General features: G+C 43.1%; 2 pseudogenes; both read right to left on the bottom strand.

The window, feature by feature from the left end:
• Nucleotides 1–1,046: 1,046 nt before the first annotated feature.
• On the bottom strand, nucleotides 1,047–6,590 carry LOC141540636 (biotin--protein ligase pseudogene; annotated as a pseudogene).
• An 8,849-nt stretch (nucleotides 6,591–15,439) lies between these two features.
• LOC141565630 (biotin--protein ligase-like) lies at nucleotides 15,440–22,129 on the bottom strand (annotated as a pseudogene).
• Nucleotides 22,130–25,076: the final 2,947 nt, after the last annotated feature.

Genomic DNA, 25,076 nt, shown 5'->3' on the forward strand with positions numbered 1-25,076 from the left:
TACATATGTGAAATTCAAGTATAAGTTAAACACGATATATGTCTCCATGTCCAAAGAGTTGTTTTGCTGTCCAAGAAGAATCGGAATTTGAAACAGTGTACAATTAGCCTGTGAAGGATACCCAAAATGCAGGAGGACAGAAATAGAGGGATCGGGAATTCTGTGTAGTGACTCGTAGTCATCTCCCAGAGTTCTTTCGCTGGATGTAGCTGGTTCAGTTCATTACTGCTCTAATGGGACTGATTTGGTTCATCTCATTTTGAAGATGGCCACGTCCATGAGAATTGATCATCATATAGCATTGTTGTTGAACTATATGATATTCATTCAACTTTTGTAGTAAATTTCAATATATGAACTACATTGGCCAAGACATTTACTATAAAGTAGTGATTTTCCACTATATCTTTGACCTCTACTCACATATATTAAATTTCTTTAGCCACTTAAGTATAACAAATGCAAATAAGGAAAGCACCATCTCTGAAAGATTATTTATAATTCTTCTCTTAATAAAGAAATAAAAACAAAGGTTTTTTTCTGTATTTTGTGTGGCTTTTATTTATTTATTTGTTTGTTTGTTTGTTTGTTTTCAAAATATCTCCTTGGTTGAGTCAAAAGGATATTACCATCCCACATAACTGAGCAATGACTCAAGAAGGGGGGCTGATATTTTTTCCCTTTTCAAAGGGAGCTATAATGAGGGGTTGACTATTGTGAAACACCTAAATTTCCCTGTCTTGTTGGCATAAAAGAGCTCCAGGTATCAACATACACCAAGTTCCGTCTAAGAAGGGAAAGGCAGGTGACTCTTCTGAAAAAGAGAGAAATCCCTAGTAAACAAAAAGTAACTAAAAGGCATGAGAAAAATCATTAAGGGAAAAAAACCTCAAGCATCCCCAATCCCAAACAGAACTTTCTGATGAATGGTAGGAAAGAGCTAAGAAATAAAGCAGGAATGTATTTGCAAGTGGCTATGCACTTTTGCCTGAAATGAAACTCACTTCGATATGGCCCACTCTGCTCTCTTGCTCAGGACAGTTGAATTAATTCTTGGGGATGATGAGGTTTTTCAGCATGTCCAAAGAGTTGCCGTCTGGATGCACAGTCATAACATCCCCTCCTTCTCGATGGACTTGAAGGAAGCCAGAATCGTCAATCCCAACAATCCATCCCAGTGGGCCCTCGTCGTTTCCCAGACGGACTTGCTGACCGCTGTGTATCCAGTATTTGTAATAGAGAGGAAGAATGGCAGTAGGTCCTTTGTCCTGAAAGGCATCCAGTAGGCTCTCCAGCACAGTTATTGTTCTTGCCACCAGATAATCCACACGTAACAGACTGAGGTTTTGGTTGTGTTTCTTATTATATTCTATGATGAGATCATTGAGGCAAAGAGTAGGGTGACTGTTATTCACATTAACTCCACAGCCAATAAGAATATGACAAGTTGATCCCATAAGCGTTGAGTTGACCAACACTCCCCCAAGCTTCATTTGATCACTGTAGTAGATATCATTGGGCCACTTGACTCTTAAATTGATGTCCTGATAGTCAGGAATGGATCGAACTGCCTCCACCACTGCCAAAGACATCAAGTGTTGAACAAATGGGATTCTCTGACCCAGATGAGAATCTAGGGGGATGTGGAGGTGTAAGGTGGAAAGAGAACATCCCACAGGACTAAGCCAGACATTGCCATCACGACCTTTTCCTTGAGTTTGCTGGGCTGCAATCGCTACTAAACCCAGGTGTGGTGGCACCTCAACCATCAAGCCGTCCAGAAGATCCATTGTGGATGAAGTCACTTCAGCAAACAGAATGATCTTTCCCAGTTGCTTTGTGTGCAAATGTTTTTGATAGAGCTCCAGGTGAAAATGTTCTGGGGCAAAATCCTCTGTGGCAGTGATAACTGGCATATGAGATGGGGTCACTTCCAATTCTGGTGGATGGGATGAAACAAACTGAAGGGTCAGCTTGCTGAATTGCATTACTCCTTCGGGTCCCACATTTCTTGCCAGCCACTGCATAAAAGAAGTTCGGACTTCCTCATCAGCTGTGAGCAAATAGAGAGGAGTCAGGGGAGGAATTTTCTTTAATTCACACCTTAGGCCAAGGACCCTCAGGATCTCCTTCAGGACTTCCAATCGGGTGAAATGGCTTGATTTCAGCAAATTAAAGGCAGCTGGAGCTTCTATCAAAGTGCTGGGAGACATTTCCAAGTGCACCTGACAGAGAATTGCTTCTCCTCCGTTTGTTCCACAAGGCAGGTGAACAATCATCCTGTCTCGATGCACGTTTTCTAAGTAACCCTCTAGCTGTCCAGGATGGCTAGGCAGCTGTCCAGGGCCTTCTTCAAATAGGATCCCACTTGTCACTACATTCAGTTTCATTTCACTGTCATCAGCCTTGGAAAAAACCAATGTCTGGATGCTCTTCTTCAGTTCCTCTTTGCTTTTCAGCTGTAGGCCACCAAACGTGAAGGAGGAAGATAGCCCCAAAACCTTCCCACCTTGGGACAGGTACAAGATGAACTTTTGGGAAACTGCTTCAGAAATAGGCTCTTCTGTGGCAATGATCAACAATAAACAGTGATGCAGCCATGGATGGCTGAGCACATTTTTCTCCTTCAGCTGGGAGATGACATAACAATCAGTGTCAATACAATCCTTCAGAAGGGAATGGAGCTGCTGGAATCTCTGCTGTCCTTTCTGAGAGTCAGAGCCCACAAAGAGTAAAATGTTCGGTGGCTTCTCGGGAATATTGACTCTTCTCCTTCGTCCAGGTTGGCAAGTTGGCTTAACACTGCCTTCTTGGCTGCTGCTGAAACCATGAGGAAGATCTGCAAGGTCTTCTGCAGATGCCAATCTGACAGCTTCAGTGGTGCTGCTTTCTAGTCCCAAACACTCCAGGCAGCTTGAAAGATGGAAGTGATGGTATTCATCCAATCCAGCTCCTTTTCCCCATGCATTGGTGGCTTCTTGCTGACAAGCATTGCCTTTCTTCCGACGATACTCCTCCTTTTGAATCTTTTGGTCATCCCTGTCTCTCAAAGGCTCCAACATTTCTGCTTTGATGTGAAACTCCTCCACTTCTGTGATGTGGGATACTGTCCGTGGCTGTAGTTCTTTTAGCACCGAGGCCTGCAGAGGCACAGAAGCAATGTTTTGGGGTGCCAAACCACTATCCAATTGGAGTCTGTTTTCCATGAATGCAGTGTGATGAAATGATCTCTACTTGCTTCAGCAACTAGCTTCTAAGGCTCACCGGGTCTTCAGGCTAATGGCAAACAAGAGTCTGCCCACTTTCCTGCAAGCAGGAGTGAAAGTCCAGATCTTTGATTTTGTCTTTCAAAGTCCTGAATCTTTTCCTGGGCCCTGTGAGCTTTACTAGAGGCCTTTCTCTGTCCTTGGTTCCAAAGAGCTCGCTTGGAGTGTGTCCGAATCCAAAGATTTGTCCTCCAGCCTCTAGCCAGCTTCAGCCTCTCGATGTCCTCCCAGTGTGTCCAGCCAGCCCCAAAGTACAAGTCGGAATAGATCAGACTCCAAGAGGGTGGGATTGTGGGTTTCCTGGTCCAGTGAATCTCCCCACTGAATCCTGCTCTGAATCTCCTGGAGCTTCCAGTGGGCTTGTCCTTTTATAGGCTCTTTGAAAGGTGTGAACTCTTAAGGGGGGGGGGGAGGTGTGAACTTGTAAAGGGGGGAAAGTGTGAACTCTAAACTAGAGAACAGCTAAGTACCATGCTAATAACCCTGTTACCACTTTGTCAGAACCCTAACACTGCCCCAATGATTTTGCTCTGACTCTCTAATTCAGGGGTTCTCAAACCCACTGAGGATGTTTATGAGGTCCTCCAGATTGTGTTCAATGGACTGAGGGGGCGGAGACAGAGTGTGAGTTTTTGTTTGTACTATAGTCCTGCCCTCCAACAGTGTGAGGGACAGTGAACTGGCCCCCTATTTGAAAGTTTGAGGCCCACTGGGTCTAATTCATCTGTACCTTTGTTATTGCCCATGCCAGAAAAGTTCTTACTCCTCCCTTCTGCTCTAGCTCCTTTCCAGTATCATCTTCTTCAAGAGGTCCTTTCTGAAGCCCTCAGTTGTTTGTACTCTCCTCCTTCCCTAGTATGGTGCTTTAATCTTCTATGTGTCTTTTCTTTGCTTCTCTGTGAACATTAGTCCTTAGTTCTCTTATGGAGATGGAATTGGGCCATTCTCTGAGTCCATTTAGAGAAAGGATCTCAGATCAACCATTCTTCCCAAGCTGCATTTTGAATTCTCTGCCTATGACTACCCTGTCTTTCCTTTCCTTTTTCAGTTCCAAGTTTGTGTTCTCTTTCCCCCCTCAGAATTGGGTAAGCTTTTTGAGGAGAGGGACTATCTTTTTGCTTCTGTTTGTATCCCTAGTGCTTTGCATAGTGCCTGCCACATGGTAGGGGCTTAATAAATGCTTGTTGATTTAAAGGCAGAAATTCTATGATTTGGGGGCTTCTATCCCAAGCACTTAACACAGGGGTTAAACACTGTGCCAGTAGATTCTTAATAAATGCTTTCTTGATGGGTGAATGAAATGCACAATCATTTGTGACTCATTACTATGTTTCAGATAATGTTGTGGGCATTGAGAATATGACAACAAACACGAAAATGAAACAGTTACTCCTTTTTTTTAATAATACTTTTTATTGAACACATATATGCAGGGGTGATTTTGCAGCATTGACAATTGCCGAACCTTTTGTTCCAACTTTCCCCTCCTTCTCCCCACTCCCTCCCCCAGATGTCAGGTTGACCAATACATGTTACATATGTGAAATTCAAGTATAAGTTAAACACGATATATGTCTCCATGTCCAAAGAGTTGTTTTGCTGTCCAAGAAGAATCGGAATTTGAAACAGTGTACAATTAGCCTGTGAAGGATACCCAAAATGCAGGCGGACAGAAATAGAGGGATCGGGAATTCTGTGTAGTGACTCGTAGTCATCTCCCAGAGTTCTTTCGCTGGATGTAGCTGGTTCAGTTCATTACTGCTCTAATGGGACTGATTTGGTTCATCTCATTTTGAAGATGGCCACGTCCATGAGAATTGATCATCATATAGCATTGTTGTTGAACTATATGATATTCATTCAACTTTTGTAGTAAATTTCAATATATGAACTACATTGGCCAAGACATTTACTATAAAGTAGTGATTTTCCACTATATCTTTGACCTCTACTCACATATATTAAATTTCTTTAGCCACTTAAGTATAACAAATGCAAATAAGGAAAGCACCATCTCTGAAAGATTATTTATAATTCTTCTCTTAATAAAGAAATAAAAACAAAGGTTTTTTTCTGTATTTTGTGTGGCTTTTATTTATTTATTTGTTTGTTTGTTTGTTTGTTTTCAAAATATCTCCTTGGTTGAGTCAAAAGGATATTACCATCCCACATAACTGAGCAATGACTCAAGAAGGGGGGCTGATATTTTTTCCCTTTTCAAAGGGAGCTATAATGAGGGGTTGACTATTGTGAAACACCTAAATTTCCCTGTCTTGTTGGCATAAAAGAGCTCCAGGTATCAACATACACCAAGTTCCGTCTAAGAAGGGAAAGGCAGGCGACTCTTCTGAAAAAGAGAGAAATCCCTAGTAAACAAAAAGTAACTAAAAGGCATGAGAAAAATCATTAAGGGAAAAAAAACCTCAAGCCTCCCCAATCCCAAACAGAACTTTCTGATGAATGGTAGGAAAGAGCTAAGAAATAAAGCAGGAATGTATTTGCAAGTGGCTATGCACTTTTGCCTGAAATGAAACTCACTTCGATATGGCCCACTCTGCTCTCTTGCTCAGGACAGTTGAATTAATTCTTGGGGATGATGAGGTTTTTCAGCATGTCCAAAGAGTTGCCGTCTGGATGCACAGTCATAACATCCCCTCCTTCTCGATGGACTTGAAGGAAGCCAGAATCGTCAATCCCAACAATCCATCCCAGTGGGCCCTCGTCGTTTCCCAGACGGACTTGCTGACCGCTGTGTATCCAGTATTTGTAATAGAGAGGAAGAATGGCAGTAGGTCCTTTGTCCTGAAAGGCATCCAGTAGGCTCTCCAGCACAGTTATTGTTCTTGCCACAAGATAATCCACACGTAACAGACTGAGGTTTTGGTTGTGTTTCTTATTATATTCTATGATGAGATCATTGAGGCAAAGAGTAGGGTGACTGTTATTCACATTAACTCCACAGCCAATAAGAATATGACAAGTTGATCCCATAAGCGTTGAGTTGACCAACACTCCCCCAAGCTTCATTTGATCACTGTAGTAGATATCATTGGGCCACTTGACTCTTAAATTGATGTCCTGATAGTCAGGAATGGATCGAACTGCCTCCACCACTGCCAAAGACATCAAGTGTTGAACAAATGGGATTCTCTGACCCAGATGAGAATCTAGGGGGATGTGGAGGTGTAAGGTGGAAAGAGAACATCCCACAGGACTAAGCCAGACATTGCCATCACGACCTTTTCCTTGAGTTTGCTGGGCTGCAATCGCTACTAAACCCAGGTGTGGTGGCACCTCAACCATCAAGCCGTCCAGAAGATCCATTGTGGATGAAGTCACTTCAGCAAACAGAATGATCTTTCCCAGTTGCTTTGTGTGCAAATGTTTTTGATAGAGCTCCAGGTGAAAATGTTCTGGGGCAAAATCCTCTGTGGCAGTGATAACTGGCATATGAGATGGGGTCACTTCCAATTCTGGTGGATGGGATGAAACAAACTGAAGGGTCAGCTTGCTGAATTGCATTACTCCTTCGGGTCCCACATTTCTTGCCAGCCACTGCATAAAAGAAGTTCGGACTTCCTCATCAGCTGTGAGCAAATAGAGAGGAGTCAGGGGAGGAATTTTCTTTAATTCACACCTTAGGCCAAGGACCCTCAGGATCTCCTTCAGGACTTCCAATCGGGTGAAATGGCTTGATTTCAGCAAATTAAAGGCAGCTGGAGCTTCTATCAAAGTGCTGGGAGACATTTCCAAGTGCACCTGACAGAGAATTGCTTCTCCTCCGTTTGTTCCACAAGGCAGGTGAACAATCATCCTGTCTCGATGCACGTTTTCTAAGTAACCCTCTAGCTGTCCAGGATGGCTAGGCAGCTGTCCAGGGCCTTCTTCAAATAGGATCCCACTTGTCACTACATTCAGTTTCATTTCACTGTCATCAGCCTTGGAAAAAACCAATGTCTGGATGCTCTTCTTCAGTTCCTCTTTGCTTTTCAGCTGTAGGCCACCAAACGTGAAGGAGGAAGATAGCCCCAAAACCTTCCCACCTTGGGACAGGTACAAGATGAACTTTTGGGAAACTGCTTCAGAAATAGGCTCTTCTGTGGCAATGATCAACAATAAACAGTGATGCAGCCATGGATGGCTGAGCACATTTTTCTCCTTCAGCTGGGAGATGACATAACAATCAGTGTCAATACAATCCTTCAGAAGGGAATGGAGCTGCTGGAATCTCTGCTGTCCTTTCTGAGAGTCAGAGCCCACAAAGAGTAAAATGTTCGGTGGCTTCTCGGGAATATTGACTCTTCTCCTTCGTCCAGGTTGGCAAGTTGGCTTAAGACTGCCTTCTTGGCTGCTGCTGAAACCATGAGGAAGATCTGCAAGGTCTTCTGCAGATGCCAATCTGACAGCTTCAGTGGTGCTGCTTTCTAGTCCCAAACACTCCAGGCAGCTTGAAAGATGGAAGTGATGGTATTCATCCAATCCAGCTCCTTTTCCCCATGCATTGGTGGCTTCTTGCTGACAAGCATTGCCTTTCTTCCGACGATACTCCTCCTTTTGAATCTTTTGGTCATCCCTGTCTCTCAAAGGCTCCAACATTTCTGCTTTGATGTGAAACTCCTCCACTTCTGTGATGTGGGATACTGTCCGTGGCTGTAGTTCTTTTAGCACCGAGGCCTGCAGAGGCACAGAAGCAATGTTTTGGGGTGCCAAACCACTATCCAATTGGAGTCTGTTTTCCATGAATGCAGTGTGATGAAATGATCTCTACTTGCTTCAGCAACTAGCTTCTAAGGCTCACCGGGTCTTCAGGCTAATGGCAAACAAGAGTCTGCCCACTTTCCTGCAAGCAGGAGTGAAAGTCCAGATCTTTGATTTTGTCTTTCAAAGTCCTGAATCTTTTCCTGGGCCCTGTGAGCTTTACTAGAGGCCTTTCTCTGTCCTTGGTTCCCAAGAGCTCGCTTGGAGTGTGTCCGAATCCAAAGATTTGTCCTCCAGCCTCTAGCCAGCTTCAGCCTGTCAATGTCCTCCCAGTGTGTCCAGCCAGCCCCAAAGTACAAGTCGGAATAGATCAGACTCCAAGAGGGTGGGATTGTGGGTTTCCTGGTCCAGTGAATCTCCCCACTGAATCCTGCTCTGAATCTCCTGGAGCTTCCAGTGGGCTTGTCCTTTTATAGGCTCTTTGAAAGGTGTGAACTCTTAAAGGGGGGGGAGGTGTGAACTTGTAAAGGGGGGAAAGTGTGAACTCTAAACTAGAGAACAGCTAAGTACCATGCTAATAACCCTGTTACCACTTTGTCAGAACCCTAACACTGCCCCAATGATTTTGCTCTGACTCTCTAATTCAGGGTTCTCAAACCCACTGAGGATGTTTATGAGGTCCTCCAGATTGTGTTCAATGGACTGAGGGGGCGGAGACAGAGTGTGAGTTTTTGTTTGTACTATAGTCCTGCCCTCCAACAGTGTGAGGGACAGTGAACTGGCCCCCTATTTGAAAGTTTGAGGCCCACTGGGTCTAATTCATCTGTACCTTTGTTATTGCCCATGCCAGAAAAGTTCTTACTCCTCCCTTCTGCTCTAGCTCCTTCCCAGTATCATCTTCTTCAAGAGGTCCTTTCTGAAGCCCTCAGTTGTTTGTACTCTCCTCCTTCCCTAGTATGGTGCTTTAATCTTCTATGTGTCTTTTCTTTGCTTCTCTGTGAACATTAGTCCTTAGTTCTCTTATGGAGATGGAATTGGGCCATTCTCTGAGTCCATTTAGAGAAAGGATCTCAGATCAACCATTCTTCCCAAGCTGCATTTTGAATTCTCTGCCTATGACTACCCTGTCTTTCCTTTCCTTTTTCAGTTCCAAGTTTGTGTTCTCTTTCCCCCCTCAGAATTGGGTAAGCTTTTTGAGGAGAGGGACTATCTTTTTGCTTCTGTTTGTATCCCTAGTGCTTTGCATAGTGCCTGCCACATGGTAGGGGCTTAATAAATGCTTGTTGATTTAAAGGCAGAAATTCTATGATTTGGGGGCTTCTATCCCAAGCACTTAACACAGGGGTTAAACACTGTGCCAGTAGATTCTTAATAAATGCTTTCTTGATGGGTGAATGAAATGCACAATCATTTGTGACTCATTACTATGTTTCAGATAATGTTGTGGGCATTGAGAATATGACAACAAACACGAAAATGAAACAGTTACTCCTTTTTTTTAATAATACTTTTTATTGAACACATATATGCAGGGGTGATTTTGCAGCATTGACAATTGCCGAACCTTTTGTTCCAACTTTCCCCTCCTTCTCCCCACTCCCTCCCCCAGATGTCAGGTTGACCAATACATGTTACATATGTGAAATTCAAGTATAAGTTAAACACGATATATGTCTCCATGTCCAAAGAGTTGTTTTGCTGTCCAAGAAGAATCGGAATTTGAAACAGTGTACAATTAGCCTGTGAAGGATACCCAAAATGCAGGCGGACAGAAATAGAGGGATCGGGAATTCTGTGTAGTGACTCGTAGTCATCTCCCAGAGTTCTTTCGCTGGATGTAGCTGGTTCAGTTCATTACTGCTCTAATGGGACTGATTTGGTTCATCTCATTTTGAAGATGGCCACGTCCATGAGAATTGATCATCATATAGCATTGTTGTTGAACTATATGATATTCATTCAACTTTTGTAGTAAATTTCAATATATGAACTACATTGGCCAAGACATTTACTATAAAGTAGTGATTTTCCACTATATCTTTGACCTCTACTCACATATATTAAATTTCTTTAGCCACTTAAGTATAACAAATGCAAATAAGGAAAGCACCATCTCTGAAAGATTATTTATAATTCTTCTCTTAATAAAGAAATAAAAACAAAGGTTTTTTTCTGTATTTTGTGTGGCTTTTATTTATTTATTTGTTTGTTTGTTTGTTTGTTTTCAAAATATCTCCTTGGTTGAGTCAAAAGGATATTATCATCCCACATAACTGAGCAATGACTCAAGAAGGGGGGTTGATATTTTTTCCCTTTTCAAAGGGAGCTATAATGAGGGGTTGACTATTGTGAAACACCTAAATTTCCCTGTCCTGTTGGCATAAAAGAGCTCTAGGTATCAACATACACCAAGTTCCGTCTAAGAAGGGAAAGGCAGGCGACTCTTCTGAAAAAGAGAGAAATCCCTAGTAAACAAAAAGTAACCAAAACGCATGAGAAAAGTCATTAAGGAAAAAAAACCTCAAGCATCCCCAATCCCAAACAGAACTTTCTGATGAATGGTAGGAAAGAGCTAAGAAATAAAGCAGGAATGTATTTGCAAGTGGCTATGCACATTTGCCTGAGATGAAACTCACTTCGATATGGCCCACTCTGCTCTCTTGCTCAGGACAGTTGAATTAATTCTTGGGAATGATGAGGTTGTTCAGCATGTCCAAAGAGTTGCCGTCTGGATGCACAGTCATAACATCCCCTCCTTCTCGATGGACTTGAAGGAAGCCAGAATCGTCAATCCCAACAATCCATCCCAGTGGGCCCTCGTCGTTTCCCAGACGGACTTGCTGACCGCTGTGTATCCAGTATTTGTAATAGAGAGGAAGAATGGCAGTAGGTCCTTTGTCCTGAAAGGCATCCAGTAGGCTCTCCAGCACAGTTATTGTTCTTGCCACAAGATAATCCACACGTAACAGACTGAGGTTTTGGTTGTGTTTCTTATTATATTCTATGATGAGATCATTGAGGCAAAGAGTAGGGTGACTGTTATTCACATTAACTCCACAGCCAATAAGAATATGACAAGTTGATCCCATAAGCGTTGAGTTGACCAACACTCCCCCAAGCTTCATTTGATCACTGTAGTAGATATCATTGGGCCACTTGACTCTTAAATTGATGTCCTGATAGTCAGGAATGGATCGAACTGCCTCCACCACTGCCAAAGACATCAAGTGTTGAACAAATGGGATTCTCTGACCCAGATGAGAATCTAGGGGGATGTGGAGGTGTAAGGTGGAAAGAGAACATCCCACAGGACTAAGCCAGACATTGCCATCACGACCTTTTCCTTGAGTTTGCTGGGCTGCAATCGCTACTAAACCCAGGTGTGGTGGCACCTCAACCATCAAGCCGTCCAGAAGATCCATTGTGGATGAAGTCACTTCAGCAAACAGAATGATCTTTCCCAGTTGCTTTGTGTGCAAATGTTTTTGATAGAGCTCCAGGTGAAAATGTTCTGGGGCAAAATCCTCTGTGGCAGTGATAACTGGCATATGAGATGGGGTCACTTCCAATTCTGGTGGATGGGATGAAACAAACTGAAGGGTCAGCTTGCTGAATTGCATTACTCCTTCGGGTCCCACATTTCTTGCCAGCCACTGCATAAAAGAAGTTCGGACTTCCTCATCAGCTGTGAGCAAATAGAGAGGAGTCAGGGGAGGAATTTTCTTTAATTCACACCTTAGGCCAAGGACCCTCAGGATCTCCTTCAGGACTTCCAATCGGGTGAAATGGCTTGATTTCAGCAAATTAAAGGCAGCTGGAGCTTCTATCAAAGTGCTGGGAGACATTTCCAAGTGCACCTGACAGAGAATTGCTTCTCCTCCGTTTGTTCCACAAGGCAGGTGAACAATCATCCTGTCTCGATGCACGTTTTCTAAGTAACCCTCTAGCTGTCCAGGATGGCTAGGCAGCTGTCCAGGGCCTTCTTCAAATAGGATCCCACTTGTCACTACATTCAGTTTCATTTCACTGTCATCAGCCTTGGAAAAAACCAATGTCTGGATGCTCTTCTTCAGTTCCTCTTTGCTTTTCAGCTGTAGGCCACCAAACGTGAAGGAGGAAGATAGCCCCAAAACCTTCCCACCTTGGGACAGGTACAAGATGAACTTTTGGGAAACTGCTTCAGAAATAGGCTCTTCTGTGGCAATGATCAACAATAAACAGTGATGCAGCCATGGATGGCTGAGCACATTTTTCTCCTTCAGCTGGGAGATGACATAACAATCAGTGTCAATACAATCCTTCAGAAGGGAATGGAGCTGCTGGAATCTCTGCTGTCCTTTCTGAGAGTCAGAGCCCACAAAGAGTAAAATGTTCGGTGGCTTCTCGGGAATATTGACTCTTCTCCTTCGTCCAGGTTGGCAAGTTGGCTTAACACTGCCTTCTTGGCTGCTGCTGAAACCATGAGGAAGATCTGCAAGGTCTTCTGCAGATGCCAATCTGACAGCTTCAGTGGTGCTGCTTTCTAGTCCCAAACACTCCAGGCAGCTTGAAAGATGGAAGTGATGGTATTCATCCAATCCAGCTCCTTTTCCCCATGCATTGGTGGCTTCTTGCTGACAAGCATTGCCTTTCTTCCGACGATACTCCTCCTTTTGAATCTTTTGGTCATCCCTGTCTCTCAAAGGCTCCAACATTTCTGCTTTGATGTGAAACTCCTCCACTTCTGTGATGTGGGATACTGTCCGTGGCTGTAGTTCTTTTAGCACCGAGGCCTGCAGAGGCACAGAAGCAATGTTTTGGGGTGCCAAACCACTATCCAATTGGAGTCTGTTTTCCATGAATGCAGTGTGATGAAATGATCTCTACTTGCTTCAGCAACTAGCTTCTAAGGCTCACCGGGTCTTCAGGCTAATGGCAAACAAGAGTCTGCCCACTTTCCTGCAAGCAGGAGTGAAAGTCCAGATCTTTGATTTTGTCTTTCAAAGTCCTGAATCTTTTCCTGGGCCCTGTGAGCTTTACTAGAGGCCTTTCTCTGTCCTTGGTTCCCAAGAGCTCGCTTGGAGTGTGTCCGAATCCAAAGATTTGTCCTCCAGCCTCTAGCCAGCTTCAGCCTGTCAATGTCCTCCCAGTGTGTCCAGCCAGCCCCAAAGTACAAGTCGGAATAGATCAGACTCCAAGAGGGTGGGATTGTGGGTTTCCTGGTCCAGTGAATCTCCCCACTGAATCCTGCTCTGAATCTCCTGGAGCTTCCAGTGGGCTTGTCCTTTTATAGGCTCTTTGAAAGGTGTGAACTCTTAAAGGGGGGGGAGGTGTGAACTTGTAAAGGGGGGAAAGTGTGAACTCTAAACTAGAGAACAGCTAAGTACCATGCTAATAACCCTGTTACCACTTTGTCAGAACCCTAACACTGCCCCAATGATTTTGCTCTGACTCTCTAATTCAGGGGTTCTCAAACCCACTGAGGATGTTTATGAGGTCCTCCAGATTGTGTTCAATGGACTGAGGGGGCGGAGACAGAGTGTGAGTTTTTGTTTGTACTATAGTCCTGCCCTCCAACAGTGTGAGGGACAGTGAACTGGCCCCCTATTTGAAAGTTTGAGGCCCACTGGGTCTAATTCATCTGTACCTTTGTTATTGCCCATGCCAGAAAAGTTCTTACTCCTCCCTTCTGCTCTAGCTCCTTCCCAGTATCATCTTCTTCAAGAGGTCCTTTCTGAAGCCCTCAGTTGTTTGTACTCTCCTCCTTCCCTAGTATGGTGCTTTAATCTTCTATGTGTCTTTTCTTTGCTTCTCTGTGAACATTAGTCCTTAGTTCTCTTATGGAGATGGAATTGGGCCATTCTCTGAGTCCATTTAGAGAAAGGATCTCAGATCAACCATTCTTCCCAAGCTGCATTTTGAATTCTCTGCCTATGACTACCCTGTCTTTCCTTTCCTTTTTCAGTTCCAAGTTTGTGTTCTCTTTCCCCCCTCAGAATTGGGTAAGCTTTTTGAGGAGAGGGACTATCTTTTTGCTTCTGTTTGTATCCCTAGTGCTTTGCATAGTGCCTGCCACATGGTAGGGGCTTAATAAATGCTTGTTGATTTAAAGGCAGAAATTCTATGATTTGGGGGCTTCTATCCCAAGCACTTAACACAGGGGTTAAACACTGTGCCAGTAGATTCTTAATAAATGCTTTCTTGATGGGTGAATGAAATGCACAATCATTTGTGACTCATTACTATGTTTCAGATAATGTTGTGGGCATTGAGAATATGACAACAAACATGAAAATGAAACAGTTACTCCTTTTTTTTAATAATACTTTTTATTGAACACATATATGCAGGGGTGATTTTGCAGCATTGACAATTGCCGAACCTTTTGTTCCAACTTTCCCCTCCTTCTCCCCACTCCCTCCCCCAGATGTCAGGTTGACCAATACATGTTACATATGTGAAATTCAAGTATAAGTTAAACACGATATATGTCTCCATGTCCAAAGAGTTGTTTTGCTGTCCAAGAAGAATCGGAATTTGAAACAGTGTACAATTAGCCTGTGAAGGATACCCAAAATGCAGGCGGACAGAAATAGAGGGATCGGGAATTCTGTGTAGTGACTCGTAGTCATCTCCCAGAGTTCTTTCGCTGGATGTAGCTGGTTCAGTTCATTACTGCTCTAATGGGACTGATTTGGTTCATCTCATTTTGAAGATGGCCACGTCCATGAGAATTGATCATCATATAGCATTGTTGTTGAACTATATGATATTCATTCAACTTTTGTAGTAAATTTCAATATATGAACTACATTGGCCAAGACATTTACTATAAAGTAGTGATTTTCCACTATATCTTTGACCTCTACTCACATATATTAAATTTCTTTAGCCACTTAAGTATAACAAATGCAAATAAGGAAAGCACCATCTCTGAAAGATTATTTATAATTCTTCTCTTAATAAAGAAATAAAAACAAAGGTTTTTTTCTGTATTTTGTGTGGCTTTTATTTATTTATTTGTTTGTTTGTTTGTTTGTTTTCAAAATATCTCCTTGGTTGAGTCAAAAGGATATTATCATCCCACATAACTGAGCAATGACTCAAGAAGGGGGGTTGATATTTTTTCCCTTTTCAAAGGGAGCTATAATGAGGGGTTGACTATTGTGAAACACCTAAATTTCCCTGTCCTGTTGGCATAAAAGAGCTCTAGGTATCAACATACACCAAGTTCCGTCTAAGAAGGGAAAGGCAGGCGACTCTTCTGAAAAAGAGAGAAATCCCTAGTAAACAAAAAGTAACCAAAACGCATGAGAAAAGTCATTAAGGAAAAAAAACCTCAAGCATCCCCAATCCCAAACAGAACTTTCTGATGAATGGTAGGAAAGAGCTAAGAAATAAAGCAGGAATGTATTTGCAAGTGGCTATGCACATTTGCCTGAGATGAAACTCACTTCGATATGGCCCACTCTGCTCTCTTGCTCAGGACAGTTGAATTAATTCTTGGGAATGATGAGGTTGTTCAGCATGTCCAAAGAGTTGCCGTCTGGATGCACAGTCATAACATCCCCTCCTTCTCGATGGACTTGAAGGAAGCCAGAATCGTCAATCCCAACAATCCATCCCAGTGGGCCCTCGTCGTTTCCCAGACGGACTTGCTGACCGCTGTGTATCCAGTATTTGTAATAGAGAGGAAGAATGGCAGTAGGTCCTTTGTCCTGAAAGGCATCCAGTAGGCTCTCCAGCACAGTTATTGTTCTTGCCACAAGATAATCCACACGTAACAGACTGAGGTTTTGGTTGTGTTTCTTATTATATTCTATGATGAGATCATTGAGGCAAAGAGTAGGGTGACTGTTATTCACATTAACTCCACAGCCAATAAGAATATGACAAGTTGATCCCATAAGCGTTGAGTTGACCAACACTCCCCCAAGCTTCATTTGATCACTGTAGTAGATATCATTGGGCCACTTGACTCTTAAATTGATGTCCTGATAGTCAGGAATGGATCGAACTGCCTCCACCACTGCCAAAGACATCAAGTGTTGAACAAATGGGATTCTCTGACCCAGATGAGAATCTAGGGGGATGTGGAGGTGTAAGGTGGAAAGAGAACATCCCACAGGACTAAGCCAGACATTGCCATCACGACCTTTTCCTTGAGTTTGCTGGGCTGCAATCGCTACTAAACCCAGGTGTGGTGGCACCTCAACCATCAAGCCGTCCAGAAGATCCATTGTGGATGAAGTCACTTCAGCAAACAGAATGATCTTTCCCAGTTGCTTTGTGTGCAAATGTTTTTGATAGAGCTCCAGGTGAAAATGTTCTGGGGCAAAATCCTCTGTGGCAGTGATAACTGGCATATGAGATGGGGTCACTTCCAATTCTGGTGGATGGGATGAAACAAACTGAAGGGTCAGCTTGCTGAATTGCATTACTCCTTCGGGTCCCACATTTCTTGCCAGCCACTGCATAAAAGAAGTTCGGACTTCCTCATCAGCTGTGAGCAAATAGAGAGGAGTCAGGGGAGGAATTTTCTTTAATTCACACCTTAGGCCAAGGACCCTCAGGATCTCCTTCAGGACTTCCAATCGGGTGAAATGGCTTGATTTCAGCAAATTAAAGGCAGCTGGAGCTTCTATCAAAGTGCTGGGAGACATTTCCAAGTGCACCTGACAGAGAATTGCTTCTCCTCCGTTTGTTCCACAAGGCAGGTGAACAATCATCCTGTCTCGATGCACGTTTTCTAAGTAACCCTCTAGCTGTCCAGGATGGCTAGGCAGCTGTCCAGGGCCTTCTTCAAATAGGATCCCACTTGTCACTACATTCAGTTTCATTTCACTGTCATCAGCCTTGGAAAAAACCAATGTCTGGATGCTCTTCTTCAGTTCCTCTTGGCTTTTCAGCTGTAGGCCACCAAACGTGAAGGAGGAAGATAGCCCCAAAACCTTCCCACCTTGGGACAGGTACAAGATGAACTTTTGGGAAACTGCTTCAGAAATAGGCTCTTCTGTGGCAATGATCAACAATAAACAGTGATGCAGCCATGGATGGCTGAGCACATTTTTCTCCTTCAGCTGGGAGATGACATAACAATCAGTGTCAATACAATCCTTCAGAAGGGAATGGAGCTGCTGGAATCTCTGCTGTCCTTTCTGAGAGTCAGAGCCCACAAAGAGTAAAATGTTCGGTGGCTTCTCGGGAATATTGACTCTTCTCCTTCGTCCAGGTTGGCAAGTTGGCTTAACACTGCCTTCTTGGCTGCTGCTGAAACCATGAGGAAGATCTGCAAGGTCTTCTGCAGATGCCAATCTGACAGCTTCAGTGGTGCTGCTTTCTAGTCCCAAACACTCCAGGCAGCTTGAAAGATGGAAGTGATGGTATTCATCCAATCCAGCTCCTTTTCCCCATGCATTGGTGGCTTCTTGCTGACAAGCATTGCCTTTCTTCCGACGATACTCCTCCTTTTGAATCTTTTGGTCATCCCTGTCTCTCAAAGGCTCCAACATTTCTGCTTTGATGTGAAACTCCTCCACTTCTGTGATGTGGGATACTGTCCGTGGCTGTAGTTCTTTTAGCACCGAGGCCTGCAGAGGCACAGAAGCAATGTTTTGGGGTGCCAAACCACTATCCAATTGGAGTCTGTTTTCCATGAATGCAGTGTGATGAAATGATCTCTACTTGCTTCAGCAACTAGCTTCTAAGGCTCACCGGGTCTTCAGACTAATGGCAAGCAGGAGTGAATGTCCAGATCTTTGATTTTGTCTTTCAAAGTCCTGAATCTTTTCCTGGGCCCTGTGAGCTTTACTAGAGGCCTTTCTCTGTCCTTGGTTCCCAAGAGCTCGCTTGGAGTGTGTCCGAATCCAAAGATTTGTCCTCCAGCCTCTCGCCAGCTTCAGCCTCTCAATGTCCTCCCAGTGTGTCCAGCCAGCCCCAAAGTACAAATCGGAATAGATCAGACTCCAAGAGGGTGGGATTGTGGGTTTCCTCGTCCAGTGAATCTCCCCACTGAATCCTGCTCTGAATCTCCTGGAGCTTCCAGTGGGCTTGTCCTTTTATAGGCTCTTTGAAAGGTGTGAACTCTTAAAGGGTGGGGAGGAGGTGTGAACTCGTAAAGGGGGGAAAGTGTGAACTCTAAACTAGAGAACAGCTAAGTACCATGTTAATAACCCTGTTACCACTTTGTCAGAACCCTAACACTGCCCCAATGATTTTCCTCTGACTCTCTAATTCAGGGGTTCTCAAACTCACTGAGGATGTTTATGAGGTCCTCCAGATTGTGTTCAATGGACTGAGGGGGCGGAGACAGAGTGTGAGTTTTTGTTTGTACTATAGTCCTGCCTTCCAACAGTGTGAGGGACAGTGAACTGGCCCCCTATTTGAAAGTTTGAGGCCCACTGGGTCTAATTCATCTGTACCCTTGTTATTGCCCATGCCAGAAAAGTTCTTACTCCTCCCTTCTGCTCTAGCTCCTTCCCAGTATCATCTTCTTCAAGAGGTCCTTTCTGAAGCCCTCAGTTGTTTGTACTCTCCTCCTTCCCTAGTATGGTGCTTTAATCTTCTATGTGTCTTTTCTTTGCTTCTCTGTGAACATTAGTCCTTAGTTCTCTTATGGAGATGGAATTGGGCCATTCTCTGAGTCCATTTAGAGAAAGGATCTCAGATCAACCATTCTTCCCAAGCTGCATTTTGAATTCTCTGCCTATGACTACCCTGTCTTTCCTTTCCTTTTTCAGTTCCAAGGTTGTGTTCTCTTTCCCCCCTCAGAATTGGGTAAGCTTTTTGAGGAGAGGGACTATCTTTTTGCTTCTGTTTGTATCCCTAGTGCTTTGCATAGTGCCTGCCACATGGTAGGGGCTTAATAAATGCTTGTTGATTTAAAGGCAGAAATTGTATGATTTGGGGGCTTCTATCCCAAGCACTTAACACAGGGGTTAAACACTGTGCCAGTAGATTCTTAATAAATGCTTTCTTGATGGGTGAATGAAATGCACAATCATTTGTGACTCATTACTGTGTTTCAGATAATGTTTTGGGCATTGAGAATATGACAACAAACACGAAAATGAAACAGTTACTCCTTTTTTTAAAAATTATACTTTTTATTTAACACATATATGCAGGGGTGATTTTGCAGCATTGACAATTGCCAAAACTTTTGTTCCACCTTTTCCCTTCTTCCCCGCACTCCCTTCCCCAGATGTCAGGTTGACCAATACATGTTACATATGTTAAATTAAAGTATAAGTTAATTATGATATATGTATCCATGTCCAAACTGTTGTTTTCCTGTCCAAAAACAATCGGACTTTGAAACAGTGTACAATTAGCCTGTGAAGGAAAGCCAAAATGCAGGCAGACAGAAATAGCGAGATGGGCAATTCTATGTAGTGGATCTTGGATTCTGTCAGTTACTGTAGTTCTTTTAGCACCGGGGCCTGAAGATGCACAGAAGCAATCTTTTGTGGTCCCATTGCACTATCCAATCGGAGTCTGTTTTCCATGAATGCAATGCCATGAAGTGATCTCTACTTGCTTCAGCAACTAGCTTCTAAGGCTCACCAGGTCTGCAGGCTAATGGCAAACAACAGTCTGCCCACTTTCCTTCAAGCAGGAGTGAAAGTCCAGATCTTTGATTTTGTCTTTTTTTTTAAGGGAGGCATAAATGTTTCCTATATGAATTCAGAATGGAATATTTAATGTAAAGAAAAATTAAAAAGCTTTCAAATAAAGGCCATTTTTGAACCAACTTGAAGAGCACAAGTTGAACTTTGAGTTCATTTGTCTCATCTTCTCGCACTTGCTTCAGTACTGTGATTACTCCTTGCTCTGGAGTTTGGCATTGATGCGTTCCAACTGTCTCTTCGCTTCACACTGTGGGAAATTGCTCATATCATAATATTGAGGGGCAATCTTCACCAACCATTCCGGTTTGATATCTGTACATGTCCGGATATAATTCTTTGTTGTCAGGACAAATTCATTGTAAAGCACCCATTCTGGCTTGTGATCCAGAACAGTTGAAGGATGTAGTTGCACTACTTGGTTATCCTTTACAGTTAAGTAATGCCCTGTCCGTTCCAAATGTGCCACCTGCATAAAATACCCAGTAATCAAAGCTCTTCTTATATTAATGTAATAGTCTCTGCTTGTGAAATCTGTACTTCTTCGAGGCAAATTAAATCTGTCCATGATTCGCGAGAGCTGCTGGCGTACACTGTCTGCAGACATCAGGGACCTGTAGTTAATGAAGTTGCCATAACACCACTGAACCGACTCATGATTTTGTTTAAAAGCGTGGTAAACGTTCAGCAGTGTCAGATGATCTCCATCTATGTGGGCAAACCTCATCTTGGCTTCATCTGCTGCTTTCTTGGCCTCCGTGGGGCGAACAAAACATTGTGGGACTGACAACATAGCAGTAATAGATAGGACCTCATTGGAACAGTTGTAGTCACAACTTGCAATAACCATTTTAGCGAGCTGTGGATCCAATGGAAATTCTGCCATCATGGATCCCAATTCAGTCAAGTCTCCATTGTCATTTAAAGCAGCTAGGTAATTCAAAAGCTCTAGGGCTCTCATCAGAGTTTCAGGAGCTGGTGGATCCATAAAATCAAAGTGTACCAAGTCATCTATACCAAGTTTCTTCAACTGTAACACCACTGAACCCAAATTAGACCTCAAAATTTCAGGATAAGTATTATCCTGCATTTCAGTGTTATAGGCTTTCTCTGTATAAAGTCTAAAACATTTTCCAGGCCTTGTACGGCCAGCTCGACCAGCTCTTTGCTGGGCAGAAGCTTTGCTGATTGCTGTCACCAAAAGAGACTCCACTCTGATTCGAGGATTATATACCTTTTGTTTTGCAAATCCAGGGTCAATGACAAACACAACACCATCTATTGTCAGTGATGTCTCTGCAATATTGGTTGACAGGACTACCTTTCGTCCTATTGCTCCATTTTGGTTTTTTGGAGGAGGAGGTTCAAAAATTCTCTGTTGTTGTTGAGGTGGAAGTGTGGAATACAAAGGAATGATTTTAATGTCACCAACTTCTGGACCTAAATCATCAACTTCACGCTTTATTCTCTTACAGGCTTCATCAATTTCCTCTTGTCCAGTAAGAAAAAGAAGAAGATCTCCTTCCTCCTCTTCACACATATGAATCTGAACCACAGTTCGAATTGCTGCTTCAAGATAATCTCTCTCTGGTTCTTGAGTATAAAAAATCTCAACAGGATGTGTACGGCCAGGGATAGTTAAAAGGGGACAGTTATCAAAGTACATTTGAAACTTCCCTGCATCTAAAGTAGCACTCATAACAATAACCTTTAAATCCGATCTCTGCCTCACCACTTCCTTCAGAACTCCCATGAGAATGTCTGTGGCCAAGGTCCTTTCATGAGCTTCATCGAGGATTATAACACCATAGCGCTCTAGAAGGGGATCATTCATAGCCTCTCGAAGTAACATGCCATCTGTCATATATTTGAGAATCGTTTTTGCACTACTGCACTCTTCAAATCGAATGGAGTACCCGACTTCCTGGCCCAATATCACATCCATTTCATCAGCAACTCTCTGAGCCACACTCAGTGCAGCCACTCTCCTGGGCTGTGTGCAGGCCACTCCTCTCGTGGGGCCCGGTAAGGAGCGCATGTATTCAACACACCACTGAGGGATCTGGGTTGTTTTACCAGAGCCGGTCTCACCAACTAGTACAAAGGACTGATGCCTAACAAGAATATCTGTAAACCTATCCTTATATTCCCAAACAGGGAGCTGAAGCCGCTTCGTTAGAATGTCATAGTAACGAGGACTGTGGGGTAGATTAGTGAATGGATTAATACACTGTGCAAGTGATGTGTGTGCTGCATGTCCCGTGTGTGTTGACTGAGCAGAATGTGTTGAGTGGGTTGAGTGTGCTGAATGCATTGCTTTTAAAGGTGGTAATCCAGCACTAACGAGCATAGCATTAGTAGAGGCACGCAATTCCTTTTCCTTCTCTTTCTCTCTTTCTCTCTCTCTGTCTCCCCTATCACATTCTCTGTCACGAACTTTGGAACGATCCTCACGATCCCGGTCCCGATCTCGATCCTTCCCATAGGTCCCGGCCTGCTTCTTGCCGGAGGGGTAATCCTCCCCCAGGTCCAGCCGGTGCCGCTTGGACATGGTTGCGCTGAGGCACTGCGACGGAGGAAGGGGTGTGGGCAGCGAGGGAGGGGAGGCGCGAGGCGCAGCCGGCGGCGACGGGACAAGGACGATCCTCGGCTCCAGGCGCTCCCCCCACCTACAACAGCCTCCTGATTTTGTCTTTCAAAGTCCTGAATCTTTTCCTGAGCCCTGTGAGCTTTACTAGAGCCTACCTCTGTCCTTGGTTCCAAGAGCTCCCTTGGAATGTCTCCGAATCCAAAGATTTGTCCTCCAGCCTCCAGCCAGCTTCAGCCTCTCAATGTCCTCCCAGTGTGTCAAGCCAGCCCCAAAATACAAGTCGGAATAGATCAGACTCCAAGAGGGTGGGATTGTGGGTTTTCTGGTCCAGTGAATCTCCCCACTGAATCCTGCTCTGAATCTCCTGGAGCTTCCAGTGGGCTTGCCCTTTTATAGGCTCTTTGAAAGGTGTGCACTCTTAAAGGGGGAAAGTTGTGCACTCTTAAAAGGGGAAAGGTGTGCACTCTTAAAAGGGGGAAAAGTGTGCACTCTTAAAGGGGGAAAGGTGTGAATTCTTAAATGGGGGAAAGGTGTGAACTCTTAAAGGAGGGAAAGGTGTGAACTCTGAACTAGAGAACAGCTAAGTACCATGCTAATAACCCAGTTAACACCTTGTCAGAACCCTAACACTGCCCCAGTGACTTTTCCTCAGACTCTGATTCAGGGGTTCTCAAACCCACTGAGGATGTTTATGAGGTCCTCCAGATTGTGTTAAATGGACTGGGGGGCGGAGACAGTGTGAGTTTTTGTTTTTACTATAGTCCTGCCCTCCAACAGTGTGAGGGACAGTGAACTAGCCCCCTATTTAAAAGTTTGAGGACCACTGGGTCTAATTCATCTGTACCTTTGTTATTGCCCATGCCAGAAAAGTTACTTCTCCCTTCTGCTCTAGCTCCTTTCCAGTATCATCTTCTTCAAGAGGTCCTTTCTGAAGCCCTCAATTGTTTGTACTCTCCTCCTTCCCTAGTATGGTGCTTTAATCTTCTATGTGTCTTTTCTTTGCTTCTCTGTGAACATTAGTCCTTAGTTCTCTTATGGAGATGGAATTGGGCCATTCTCTGAGCCCATTTAGAGAAAGGATCTCAGATCAACCATTCTTCCCAAGCTGCATTTTGAATTCTCTGCCTATGACTACCCTGTCTTTCCTTTCCTTTTTCAGTTCCAAGGTTGTGTTATCTTTCCCCCTCTCAGAATTTGGTAAGCTTTTTGAGGAGAGGGACTATCTTTTTGCTTCTGTTTGTATCCCTAGTGCTTTGCATAGTGCCTGCCACAAAGTAGGGGCTTAATAAATGCTTGTTGATTTAAAGGCAGAAAGAAATTGTATGATTTGGGGGCTTCTATCCCAAGCACTTAACACAGGGGTTAAACACTGTGCTAGTAGATTCTTAATAAATGCTTTCTTGATGGGTGAATGAAATGCACAATCATTTGTGACTTATTACTATGTTTCAGATAATGTTGTGGCCACTGAGAATACGACAACAAACACGAAAATGAAACAGTTACTCCTTTTTTTTATTATACTTTTTATTTAACACATATATGCAGGGGTGATTTTGCAACATTGACAATTGCCAAACCTTTTGTTCCAACTTTCCCCTCCTTCTCCCCACTCCCTCCCCAGATGTCAGGTTGACCAATACATGTTACATGTGTTAAATTAAAGTATAAGTTAAACACGATATATGTATATATGTCCAAACAGTTATTTTGCTGTCCAAAAAAAATCGGACTTTGAAACAGTGTACAATTAGCCTGTGAAGGAAATAAAAAATGTAGGCAGACAGAAATAGAGGGATCGGAAATTCTGTGTAGTGATTCATAGTCATCTCCCAGAGATCTTTCGCTGGGTGTAGCTGGTTCAGTTCATTACTGATCTAATGGGACTGATTTGGTTCATCTCATTGTTGAAGATGGCCACGTCCATGAGAATTGATCATCATATAGTATTGTTGTTAAAGTATATGATGATTATTCAACTTTTTGAGTAAATTTCAATATATGAAATACATTGCCAAAGACATTTACTATAAAGTACTGATTTTCCGGTATACCATTGACCTTTACTCACAAATATTAAATTTCTCTAGCCACTTAAGAATAACAAATGACAAATAAATAAGCACCATCTCTGAAAATTTTTTTATATTTCTTCTTTTAATGAAGAAATTTTAAAAAAAAAGTTTTTTTGTTATTGTTTATTTTTTTTGTTTTTTGTAAAATATCTCCCTAGTTGAGTAGAAAGGACATTACCATCCCACATAACTGAGCAATGACTCAAGATGGGGGACTGATTTTTTTCCCTATTCAAAGGGAGCAATAAGGAGGGTTTGACTATTGTGAAACATCTAAATTTCCCTGGACTATTTCCATAAAAGAGCTCCATGTATGAACATACACCAAATTCAATCTAAGAAGGGAAAGGCAGGTGACTCTTCTTAAAGAGAGAGAAATAATTAGTAAACAAAAAGTAACAAAAAGGCAGGAGAAAAGTCATTAAGGGAAAAACTTCAAGCACCCACAATCCCAAAAGAACTTTCTGATTAATGGGCTTAGGAAAGACCTAAGAAATAAAGCAGGAATGTATTTGCAGGTGGCTATGCACTTTAGCTTGAAATTAATCTTAGTTAGATATGACACACTCTCCTGTCTCGTCACAGTTGAATTAATTCTTGGGGATGATGAGGTTTTTCAGCATGTTGAAAGAGTTGCCATCTGGATACACAGTCATGACATTCCCTCCACTATGTGTAAGCAGAGGGGATTACAAAGAAAGGCAAAAAAACAAAAACAACAACAACAACAACAACAAAAACCCAAAACAAAATCCTGTCCTTTTTCTCCAAAAGTTCCCAGTCTAATGGGGGAGATAACATGCAAATAACTATGCAGTCAGTCAGTCAACTAGCATTTATT

This window comes from Sminthopsis crassicaudata, chromosome 4, assembly GCF_048593235.1.
Source record: "Sminthopsis crassicaudata isolate SCR6 chromosome 4, ASM4859323v1, whole genome shotgun sequence".
Lineage (NCBI taxonomy): Eukaryota > Metazoa > Chordata > Mammalia > Dasyuromorphia > Dasyuridae > Sminthopsis > Sminthopsis crassicaudata.